This window comes from Papio anubis, chromosome 1 (genome assembly GCF_008728515.1).
Source record: "Papio anubis isolate 15944 chromosome 1, Panubis1.0, whole genome shotgun sequence".
Lineage (NCBI taxonomy): Eukaryota > Metazoa > Chordata > Mammalia > Primates > Cercopithecidae > Papio > Papio anubis.
In genome coordinates, this window is record NC_044976.1 from 101,798,306 (window position 1) to 101,811,611 (window position 13,306).

The 13,306-nt window shown below is 35.3% G+C and overlaps 1 long non-coding RNA gene across 1 annotated transcript in view; it reads right to left on the minus strand.

Annotated features, from left to right (window-relative positions):
* Positions 1 to 2,122: 2,122 nt before the first annotated feature.
* Positions 2,123 to 13,306, minus strand: part of LOC110740556 — a 66,296-nt gene continuing 55,112 nt past the window's right edge. Inside the window, exon 3 of the long non-coding RNA XR_002515318.2 lies at positions 2,123 to 3,428. This is a non-coding gene — a long non-coding RNA (uncharacterized LOC110740556). The remainder of the gene's footprint in view (positions 3,429 to 13,306) is intronic.

Sequence of the window (13,306 nt, forward strand, 5' to 3'; positions counted from 1 at the left end):
TGACCACATGACCAGCTGTAGAATCGAGGACTGTAATTGTCATGAGTATTTCATCCTTCTTTCGTTAAAAACATGCACAAGCATATATACACTTGTACCAAGAAAATATCTTCGTTTTATATCCTTTTGCCTTTTTCATGTGATGTAAGATTTATTGAGTTCATATCAGCATTTAAGTATTGTTAACTTTATGTAATAGTATTTGGGTTGGGGATTGGCATATTCGCAGTTATAGGAAAGATAGTTACATTATGTTAGATGTAATTAGGGCCTTATTATTGTCTTTATTTAAAGATTATATATGATCTCAGGAGATGTGTATGGGTTCAAGTTGACAAGGGTGGACTTGTGGTGGTTAATACTGAGTTGAAGGATACAAAGTATTGTTCCTGGGTATGTCTGTGAGGGTATTGCCAAAGGAGATTAACATTTGGGAAAGGCAGATACACCCTTAGTATGGTGGGCTCAATCTAATCAGCTGTCAGCCCAGCTAGAATGTAAGCAGGCAGAAAAATATGGAAAGAGAGACTGGCCTAGTCTCCCAGCCTACATCTGTCTTCCGCGCTGTATGCTTCCTGCCCTTGAACATCAGACTCCAAGTTCTTCAGTTTTCGAACTCAAACTGACTCTCCTTCTCCTTAGCCTGCATGCAGTCTGTTGTGGGACCTTGTGATCATGTGAGTTAATACTTAATAAACTCCCCTTTATATATATTTGTGTGTTTGTGTGTGTGCTTGTGTGTGTGTACATATATATATGTGTGTGTGTGTGTGTATATATATATATTCCATTAGTTCTGTTCCTCTATTGAACCCTGACTAATGCAGTTGTTTACTAAACAGATAAGACAACCCCTTTCTTTCAAAGATTTTCCTGTCGCTAGAGAAAGGGACAGATATAAGGAATTTGGATTTTGAGGTAATTCTAAAGTACCACAAAGGGTGCTGAAAAAAGGAAAGACATAGGAGAATTCTAACAATGCCCTCCTTCCTCCTTATTTTCAAATAAGTGTGACTGTGAGTGAGTCTGCCCTTTCCCTAAACAAAGTCGGAAAGAAAAGCTTACCTATTTATAATACTCATACTTAAAAAAGTTCAGAGTTCAGCCTTCTCATTCTGTGTGTGTGTGTGTGTGTGTGTGTGTGTGTGTGTGTGTGTGTGTGTGTTGGAGAGGGACATGTATTTGTAACTTATTCAATAAACAAATATTTGTTAAGTGTCTACCATATCAGATTTCTAGATACTTGAAATATGATAGTGGATAATGCAAAGTTTCTGCCCTCAAGGACCTTACCTTTTACATCCTAGTAGGAAAATTGTATTGAACAAGTATAGCCAATGATATACTCTAATTACATATAGGCAAGTGAGAGAAAGACAAATAAAGCAGGAGAGAGGGCCTACAGATGAAATAGTGTTGTAGTGATAAACAGTGAGGTCAGGAAAAGCCTCTTGAGGTGGTGATATTGAACAGAAGACTAAAGGAAAGAGGCGAGCCATGCAGAGGGATTACTTTCTAGTCAAAGGGAACTGCTAGAGCAATATATCTGGAGCAAGAATGGGATCAATGCATACAATAAATGATAAGAAAGCCAGTAAGCAAGAGGTGACTGATAGGTACAACTACATAGGAAACACAAAAAATGTCCTATTCTGAGCAACATCATTCATTCATTAGGTAAACATGTCAATAATCAACTAAGGATTAAGAGCCTCTTGATAAAACTAAAATCCTGAAAATGAAAGGCCAGGATGGAGGACATTTAAACCCTGATGGAGAAAGGAATATTATAAGGAATATTTGGAAAAACAAATGTTTTAAGTTTTATATTTGAGATGCATATTATTATCTCAAAAAATAAGAACAGGCAACTAAAAAATAGATGAAAGTATTAGAAATGAAACTGTTAAAATATTGCTTTTACCTTTTATACATATAATTGTAGTATCCTTTTTAATAAAGTACAAATTCCAGGATTTCCAGAAGCTAATTAGAGTGCTTTCATGATTCACTGTACCCTTGACCTGCCGGGCTCAAGCAATTCTCCCATTTTAACCTCCTGAGCAGCTAGAACTACAGGAGAAAGTCACCACACCCACCTAATTTGGTTTAATCTTTTGTAGAGACCAGGTTTCACTATGTTGCCCAGGCTAGTCTTGAACTCCTAGGCTCAAGTGATCCTCCAACCTCAGCCTGTCTGGGATTAGTGGCATGAGCCACCAAGTACAGCAGAAATACCCATACAATCCTAAGGCATGTTTTAGCCTAGGACAATTTAAGGATGAGGAAAAGAAAGAAAAAAACTTTAAACTAGTAGATAAAGTACAGCAAGAGTTTAGGTATATATATCTATGACCAACCACCTACAATAACATTTTTCAAGTGTGAATCTTTGTGTATGATAGACAACATTACACTTGCCTATAATTTTCTTGGCTTATAAATAGCCATCTTCTGGCTATCCTCATAAAGCCTTTCCTCTGTGCTCACAAAGACAGACAGAGACAGAGCAAGCTCTCTGGTGTCTCTTTTTACAACACTAATACTATTGGGTCAGTGACCCACCGTCATGACCTCGCTTAACCTTAATTACTTCTGTAAAGGCCCAGTCTCCAATTATAGTCACATTGAGGGTTAGGGTTTCAGCATATGAATTTTGGGGGGAAACAAATCTTTCAGCCTGTAATACTATGCAAGTAATGAACAAGACCCAGGGAAATCCTAATAGTCATTGAACAAAGTGTTCATTTAACAAATGTTTAATGCTGCCCAAGGCTTTTAGTTTCTTTACCATTATGGAAAAAAGTGAGGTAGAGAAGATTTTACGGTTACATCTCACATAATTATTAGCATTTAAAATAATTTAGAGCATTTGGAGAATACAATGACTAACCCTAAAATAATAAACCTGAAAAAAACAATGTGGACTAACAATGAAACTAAATGTATATTCAATAAGCTGTGTCTTGTTATTTTTATGTCAATCTATTTTGGCTACAGATTCAGTCAATTTAAACTATTTCTTAAACTTGGTTTCTAATGAAAAATATCAATTAGAGAGTTTTCTTCACTTCATCATGATGGTTAAATTAATTATTAGCTGCCAAGTGTGTGTGTGTGTATATATATATATATAAAATTAGCTGCCATGCACACACATCTGTATAAATTACATCCTAAATATATACATAATATATGATATAATTTATATATAATGTAACATATATACATATATACATTTTTATATATATTTTCACTTACTGTTCATATACAGTAAATATATTGTTACTGTATAGATATATATAATATTTCACGTACTGTTCTTCATCAGGTTTTTTGTAGGGCATGAGAAAGATGATATTCCAAACCTTAGTTCTCCACTACTTGTGTATGACATAGCAGCAATCCAGAATTCCTCATGTGTCCCACTGTAAAACACAGAGATGTCTGAGATTGAGAAACAATTGGCCCACCATCGAACCTCTATATTGACAGATAAGGTTAACTTATAATAGAAACAGCTAAGTCAACAGGAAATAAAACTGGATTCAGAGTACCTGCCACACGATCAAAACCCAAGGTAAGGCCAAGTTTACTGGTAAGAGTTTCTTCTTCACAGAACACAATTTCACCAACTCAGATTTCAACATCAGATGCTAGAACGACAGTCTTTAACCACTAAGCCAATGAGAATGCAGAAGATAGAACAAGAACTAACAAAAACTAGAATAGTCCCTGATTCTGAGGCCCCTCTCCTTTTATCTCAAAAACTCATAAGCTTCTCTCTATACTCAGATACATTTTGACTAGGAAAATTAATAGAGTTAATTCATTTAATCTTCACAAGAACCCTAGGGAGTAATTACAATTGTATTTCCTATATCAAGATGGGAAAACAGAAGTTCAGGGGGATTAACTTGGCTATTTTCATGCAGCAAATAAATGTTAAAAGGTTTCAGTTTGTTCAAAAATAGCACTGAATTTTCTTATTTCATTTCTATATTTGTTCCACCTTTCAGAAGAGACTGTTACCACATATCTAGCATATGAAATTACTGGCTTAATTTTAATCCATAAATTTATAAAACTATGTTTAATTATTCTTGAAGAATATTTTCAGAGGCATTATGTTCAAAGTATATATTAAGGGAGAAGTCGTTAAGGCTTACACTAAAATAAAAACATTCTAGGAAGCGTGAAAATGTTGTGCTATTTAAAGTCCTTCCACTGGACATAATAATTTAATTTTTAAAAACTTAAAAAAAATTAGTAAGTGGATACATAGCAAATGCCAGACAGAAGCCTAGAAAAAATAATTTTAGTATTTAACATTTTCAAAGCAGTCACTCTCTTTTCTTTCTTTAAAGGGAGAGAATATGTGGATTATTCATAATAGATTATTTATTATCTATTTATTACTTGTTTTTACTTTTATTTTTAAATTAATTTTATCCACTAGCCATGTTGTCAATACACCTTGCAAAATTAATTGTTGAACCATCTATTTTGCAGGCGACATGAAACCATCCTTCCTTCCTTCCTCTTCTTTCTTCCTTCTTCCTTCCTCTTCTTCCTTCTTCCTTCCTTCCTTCCTTCTCCTTCCTTCCTTTTCTTTTTCTTTCTCTCTTTCTTTTTTTTCCGAGTCTTACTCTGTCACCCAGGCTGGAGTGCAATGGCTCGATCTTGTCTCACTGCAACCTCTGCCTCCCGGATTCACCTGCCTCAGCCTTCAGAGTATCTGGGACTAAAAGCACGCGCCACCACGCCTGGCTAATTTTTTTTTTTCTTTTTTTTTTTTTTTGTATTTTTAGTAGAGACAGGTTTCACCATGTTGGCCAAGCTAGTCTTGATCTCCTGACCTCCCAAAATGCTGGGATGACAGGCATGAACCACCATGCCAGGCCAAATTCATCAGTTTCATGGCACCCATGCTAAAATTTCCATGGTATTTTAGAATGCATCCTGTTTTGTTCCTGTAGAAAAATATAATCAAGTTTGTTTTTCATGGATTTTATTTAGTAATTATCGGTTACTAATTTCCCCATATTATATATAAGTCTAACTGCTCTAATTTACTATTAATGCTTTACTTAAGTATCAACTGCTGTGGCAATTTACATATGTCCAATAGGTTAACATCTTAAACAGTTCAACGTTATTCTACAAATACAGTTGCTTTTAGCTGTATTTGCTTTCTTTAAGATTTAGACTTGCAGAACTTAAGGCAATGTCAGGAAAATGAGTTTTCAGAAATATTTTGAGTAAAACATCAGGCCTAACAAAAATCCTTAAAGACAAGCTCCTCTAGCTTCCATATATACTAAGGTCTTTGGAAAACGAAAAGATTTCTTTGGAACCAAGGTAAGGAAGTAGAACTATGAGAACAATAACATTTTCCAAGTCTTAAATAAAGTAATTTAATTCCATTCAAAGAAGAGTAGTAGGTGCAGGATAATTAATGATAGTAAATGAAAATATCTGATCAAATTTTGATATAAATTCAGAAATTTACCTAGAAAAATAACAAAACTAAAAAGTAAAGTTTAAGCAGAATTCAATGAAAAGCATGATTTACAAATAGAGTCAACATCAAAGAAAAGCAAAATAACATCTTTTCCTATTTCAAATATAGTATAAAGGTTTATCAGAGATTAACTGGTAGCATGACTTCTGTTAATTCAAAGTAATGGGTGACTTGTTTTAACCTATGAGAGATACATTATGTACACATAAACTAGTAGAGTTGCAATGTACCTTTTTTATTTTTTTATTCTACTTTAAGTTCTGGGGTACATGTGCAGAATGTGCAGTTTTGCTGCTTAGGTACACAAGTGCCATGGTGGTTTGCTGTACCCATCAACCTATCACCTACATTAGGTATTTCTCCTAATGTTATCCCTTCCCTAGTCCCCCAACAGGCCCTGGTGTGTGATGTCCCCCTCCCTATGTCCATGTTCTCATTGTGCATCTCCCACTTATGAGTGAGAACATGTGGTGTTTGGTTTTCTGTTCTTGTGCTGGTTTGCTGAGAATGATGGTTTCCAACTTCATCCATGTCCCTGCAAAGGACATGAACTCATCCTTTATTATGGCTGCATAGTATCTCATAGTGTATATGTGCCACATTTTCTTTATCCAGTCTATTATTGATGGACATTTGAATTGGTTCCAAGTCTTTGCTATTGTGAATAGTGCCACAGTAAATGTACGTGTGCATGTGTCTTTATAGTAGAATGATTTATAATCCTTTGAGTATATACCCAGTAATGGGATGGCTGGGTCAAATGGTATTTCTAGTTCTAGATCCTTGAGGAATTGTCACACTGTCTTCCACAATGGTTGAACTAATTTACACTCTAATTAACAGTGTAAAAGCATCCCTATTTCTCCATATCCTCTCCAGCATCTGTTGTTTCCTGATTTTTTAATGATCGACATTCTAAAGTGGCATGAGATGGTATCTTACTGTGATTTCGATTTGCATTTCTCTAATGACCAGTGATGATGAGCATTTTTTTCATATGGCTGTTGGTTGCATAAATGTCTTCTTTGGGAAGTGTCTGTTCATATCTTTTGCCACCTTTTTGATTTTTTTTCTTGTAAATTTGTTTAAGTTATTTGTAGATTCTGGATATTAGCCCTTTGTCAGATGGATAGATTCCAAAAATTGTCTCCCATTCTTTAGGTTGCCTGCTCACTCTGATGATAGTTTCCTTTGCTGTGCAGAAGTTCTTTGGTTTAATTAGATTCCATTTGTGAATTTTGGCTTTTGTTGCCATTGCTTTTGGTGTTTTAGACATGAAGTCTTTGCCCATGCCTATGTCCTGAATGGTATTGCCCAGGTTTTCTTCTAGGATTTTTACGGTCCTAGGTCTTAAGTTTAAGTCTTTGATCCATCTTGAGTTGATTTTTGTATAAGGTATAAGGAAGGGGTCCAGTTTCAGTTTTCTGCATACGGCTAGCCAGTGTTTCCAACACCATTTATTAAATAGGGAATCTTTTCCCATTGCTTGTTTGTGTCAGGTTTGTCAAAGATCAGATGGTTGTAGATGTGTCATGTTATTTCTGGGGCCTCTGTTCTGTTCCATTGGTCTATATATCTGTGTTGGTACCAGTACCATGCTGTTTTGGTTACTATAGCCTTGTAGTATAGTTTAAAGTCAGGTAGCATGATGCCTCCAGCCCTGTTCTTCTTGCCCAGTATATGAGCAAATTGAAGTCTAGAGTTATTAATATACCAATACATATTCAAAACATCAGGCTTTAGACTTGCAGACTGTTGGAATATTTTCATTCAGTGACTTTCTAGAGGTATTTGTTCTTGCAGTACCTATGCTCCAACTAGGGTTTCAGACAAATAATTATAACACAATGACAAAAATATTTTAAAAGAGCTACCTTTTAGAACATGAAATAGGGAATTATTTCTAGATGGGAGATAAAGAAGTCTTTAAAAAAAGTGTTATTTAGGCCAGGCATGGTGGCTCATGCCTGTAATCACAGCCCTCTGGGAGGCCAAGGCAGGTGGATAATCTGAGGCCAGAAGTTTGAGACAAGCCTGGCCAATATGGCTAAACCTCATCTCTACTAAAAATACAAAAATTACCTGAAAATTCTGATCCCCAGAATTTTCCCTCAGGTAAATATTCTAGTCACCTAGCATTCTATTTAACTGACAATTTAATTCTTTGTTATCCTAAATCCTTATGAGGATTTGTGGTCCTTTTATAATAGCAACATGAAGGGGACTTGGGAAAGAAAAGGACAGCCACTGTGCAGAGGCAGCAGCTTTTTGGGAGAATGGGCAGAACACCTGGAATCATCATTCGTTTGGCTACCCTGGTGTTCTGGGAAACTGGGGGAAGACTTATAAATAGAATCCTACACAATATACTAATCTTGGAGCCAGTCGGGAAGAGACTAGTCTATTTAAACATACTTTTACTTACTTTCTCTTCCTTCACTCATATAAGTTCCTGTATTTGTAGTGTCGTTATATTTAAGCTATTATATTGTATGTCCTCTATGCAATACTGAAAGACAGATGCAAGTCAAAACCCCAGAGATTGAATGTCTGAAATGGTTTATTTGAAAAGAGACTGATTTTTTTTTCATACTGAATCAGCATATATTTATTAAATATTTTTGCACCAGGAGTTGTTCGAGGTTGTTAATAGCCATTATTGCTCTCCTAAATCGTATATTTTACTAATAGATTGTAAATTAGGAAAATGCCCCAAGTTCATAGTCCTACAGGATCATCAGTGCCACCCAGTGTCATAGATTAAATGCCTAGCAGTACAACCTCACTTCTCCAGCATAGCTCTCTTTTTGAAGAAACTCCTTCAAAAGTTTTGACTGAATACTTCCAAGAATCTGTGAGCCTCTGCCTATTTACACTAACCTAACTTCTTCTTAGATAATAGAAAAAGCAGGGTTTTACACAAGAGTAAAATTTATCTTATAATAAGTGAAATTCCAAGATGCAGACCTCTTCCCTGGTGCAAAATTCTCTATAAAGGAGGCCCTAGTTGTACAGTAGTCTGAGTTTCTTGACATCATGAATGCCTTAGCTCACTATCATATCATATCAGTCTTTCAAAATCTTATATAAACTATCTGTTTATTTTGGAGTTTACTCCACTCCTTTACTCTTCTTAACGCAGGAATTGTGTCTTATTTACCTATGTGTTACTGTGTTCCAGCAGTGTAATTAGCACAAAACAGCTGTTCAGCAGTATTTGTTTCAGTAATTTGTGACAAGTATTACAAATAATGTGCCACTATTAAAAAACAATCTTCAACTTTACTTATAATAATGAAAGATTATAATCAATCCAGATATTCACTCAACAGACTATTACATAATCATTCAAAAGAGGTGTGTGTGTATATATATATATGCATACATAGGTATATACATATACACATATATATACCCATATATATCTCTTTTAAAATATTTACCTCTCTCTGTACATAAAATTTAATATATTTTTTATAAAAATACTATGATACACATTGCATTTAAAATATTACTCTAAAAGTCTAAATTCTTTAAAGACTGTTCATCAAGTTACAGGCCAGAAAAAGTAATATTTTTGTTGGTTATCTTTAGGTAATGAGGTATTGGAAGATGGTTTATGTACTTTTCATTATTTGATTCTTCATTTTGCATTTTTTCTTTAATATTTATAATTTTTAAACAATGAGAATATGAAGAAATGATTTACAAATGCTTTCCTTTTAATGCCAAAAATGTATTGCATAAGTTTTTGTTTATTTATTTATTTATTTTAGAGCCTGGTGTCATTGATTTATTAATGCCAGTTTATTTAACCTATCTTTAGGTTATAAAAATAGAGATACAGGGGAAAGGGGAAAATAGAAGTGGTAGAAAAGGCATTTCCGATGTATAAGTACTCATCTCTCACTTAAACAAAATCAAATACTCTTCAAATATTTAGCTAATTAACTAACTTGAATAGTGTTCTCAGAAACATAAAGAAAAGAATTTTAATTCTTTGTAAAAATGTACTCTGCCATTATGATATTAGAGCCTCACACTGACAATATTTTAAATGTTTTACTTTCTCTCATTTTTTTTTTTTTTTGCTTGAGCTTTTGTAGATTTGATATTATGCCAAGAGGAACATCTTCCAGCTGAAAAAATAGAATTCTTCTTAGTGCATTGGAGCATTGAAGTGTCTGCTGAAAATAATTTGAAAATAATTTACAATTTTGGCCCAAAAACTAAATAAGATTTTTTTTTGAGCACTTGTCAATTCTTCTGTACCTGATTAATCACTTTTTGAAAGATGTAGGGTTTCATTAATGCTTTCCCATTGCCCTTGGAATACATAAATCAGGGAAAGAATAATTCAATTCTTAATTTTTTTGGCATGCATATCAAGAGATTAAGCTATGGGTGGGATCATTATTATTCTTGCACTCCATATCATCCTGGAATGGGAAATCACTTAAATATGCAATCACTAGTATCTCCTATTTTGACTTTCAGCCTTAAAAATGGTTCTATTCTATAATATATAATCAGTCACATGGTTTAAAAAGTAGGTTTAGCTAAATCAAAAATTAAAAGTTTGCCAGAAGTACATCTGGAAACAATGTTAGAGGCATGAATTTTTGTATGCAGAATCTTATAAGAGAGGTATATTTTCAAATGAGAAAGCATACATTTAATCTATTGCTGTTCCATTTAAGAATCAATTCTAAGTTTTCAATGTTCAGTAACAATTTAATATCCATTGTAACTTTGGGGGAGGAAAGTATTGAAATTGCATAATCAAGTTAATTACAGTGATGGATCTTGGATTTCATTTCTTGGTACCATCCAGTTAAGAAAGAGCTAAATGCAGAATGTCAGTTTATGGAATTCATGTACATAACAGACTGAGGTTTCCTGGTATGTTCCTACTGTAGCCAGTTGAAATGTTTCCATTCCTCCCTTGAGTGTAATGAGAGAACACTTTTTGAGCTTTGAGGCTTCAAATGAAAACCTCTTCAGTTGTATCTTTAAAAACAACTATCAAATAACTCTTTGGTATGTTCCATTTTTTATTTTCTACTCAGAATTTTTCCTTTCCTTATATCTTTTTTATTTAGTTTGGCATTCTGCCCAATATCTCTCTCCTCAGCTGGTACCAATTTGACTCCTGGGTTCTCCAGAACATTATGTGCTTCGATAAGCCAGCCGGCCACAAGTCTGATTTTTGACAATTTACTGACCTAATCAGCTGCTATTTTTCTGTTTAAAATATGCAGACTGTCCCTCATCTGGACATTTACATATTGAGGATACTTTTATTTTTTTCTGCTGGGCATTTTTTTCTGACTATTGAGAGAAATCCTTGATATTGTCACTCAATGATGATTCAAAGCATAACATTCTGTTTTGGTTGCTGAACAAAATAAATACAGTAAAGAGTTGGAGAGAGAACTGAATAAGAGCCATGAACTCTACCTATGACTTAAACATTACATTCATCCACCTTTGCCAACTTGCCTCCTATCAGAAAAGAAGTGGTCTTCTTTCTCCAAAGGCTTCTCCTGATCGATCAAGTCCATATTCTCTTGCCTATAACCTTAACATTTCTCTCTCAATTATAATTTCCTCTCTAATGTTAGTATTAATTTTTCTGAAAAATAATTATTATTAACTTGATATTGTTATGTGTCTTCCAGTTAAAAAAGAACCTTTCCTTGATGCCACATCTCCATCTAAATAATAGCTAATTTTATCTTCCTCACAGTACAACATTTTAGAAGAGTCACCTAGAATCACTCCACTGAGTTATCTTTAAGTCACTTCTCAACCGTCAGGTTGGAATGCATTCAGCTACCAAAAAGAAAAAAAAAAATAGAAAAGTTAATCTAACAATAAAGGTCTTTATTACCTCATCTGAAATAAGCCTACAGTTGGATGGTTCCAGAACTGGTAAATCTGGTGACCTAGAAATATCAGGACTCTGGTTCCACTTCTCTGTGTTTCTCCTTGCTTTTGTTTCACAGGCATAAGAAGCTTTCTGCGGTTCCAAGCATCAGGACCCTACAGGTCAGTGTTCAAAATGAAGGAAGGACCAAGACTTATCCATAGGAAACTCTTTTGATCAAGGGATAAAATCTTTCCCAGAGGGCCCTAGCACAATTCCTATTACATTTAACTGATAAAAACATGGTACATAGTCTACCCTAACCCAGTCATCCAAAAAAAAAAAAAAAAACTAAAATAGTCCTAATCCTACTTTTCTAATAACTTTAATTGCTTATCTGACATTTTTGCCTGAGTGTCCCAAAAGCCTGTCAAATGAACCCTTTGTGTTATACCTTGATTTCTCTGTATGTCCTCTATCTCAATATGTGACACCTGCATTTTCTCATTTACTGACATAAAATTTGTACATCACCACCCAAATTCAATCAGACAAAAAATTGTGAAGATTCTAGGTTGTTAATAATTTTTCAGTCTGTCCACTTCTTTTCATGCCTGTCATTCACTTGGTGTAGGCAAATATTCTCTCTTGGTTGGATTACTACTCTTTGCCAAATTGGTTTCCTGCTTTTCACCTTGGCTGTTTGTTGTTGTTGTTGTTGTTGTTGTTGTTGTTGTTAGACAGATTCTCGCTCTGTTACCCAGGCTGGAATGCAGTGGCACAATCTTGGCACACTGCAACCTCGCCCTCCCAGGTTCATACTATTCTCCTGCCTCAGCCTCCCGAATAGCTGGGGCTACAGGGGTGTGCCACCATGCCTGGATAATTTTTCTATTTTTTTTAGTAGAGACGGGGGTTTCACCATATTGGCCAGGCTGGTCTCGAACTCCTGATGTCAGGTGATTCGCCCACCTCAGCCTCCCAAAGTGCTGGGATTACAGGCATGAGCCACTGCACCCAGACTCTTGGCCCTTTTATATACATTTTCCATATTCCCAGATGGATTCTTTTAAAAAGCAAAGAGGATTTTGTGATATTCACCTTCATAAAGTAATTCAATGACTCCTAGTAGCCTTAAAATGAAGTCCAAACCTTAGCAGGTATGTGAGGCTTTTCATAATTCGGCCACTGGTGATATCTCCAGTCCCATCTTTCTCCTTATCTGACTCCAGTCACACTAAATTACCTGTAATTCTCTAATGTCCTGTGCTCTCCTTCTTTACTATAGGCCTTTACTAATTGCAGCTTCTTTGTTGAGAATGATTTCCAAATTCCCACCACAACCCCACTCACAACTCCATCAGACCTGGCTGACCCTTCCTTCAAGAACTCAGTTCGGAATACTTTCTAAGTTCTCCCTACCTCTTCCCAATATATTAATAGTTTCTGTGCCTATTATCTGTGCTCCCACTATCATAACACTTTATATTTTGTATTGTCATTATCTACTTCACATTCAAAGTGTGGCCTGGTGGGAGGTGATTGTATTATGGGGACAGTTTGTTCATGATTTAGCACTATCTCCTTGGTGCTGTTCTGACGATAGTAAGTGAGTTCGTATGAGATCTCATCGTTTAGAAGTGTGTGGCACCTCCCTGCTCGCTCTCTCTCTCTCCCTCTCTCTCTCTCTCTCTCTCTCTCTCTCGCTCCTGCTTCAGCCATGTAATACTATCCTGCTTCCCTTTGCCTTCTACCATGATTGTAAGTTTCCTGAGGCCTCCCCAGAAGCTGAGCAGATAGCCAGCATCATGCTTCCTGTATAGCCTGAAGAACTGTGAGCCAATTAAACCTCTTTTCCTTATAAATTATCCAGTCTCTGGCATTTCCTTATATCAATGTGAAAATGGACTAAT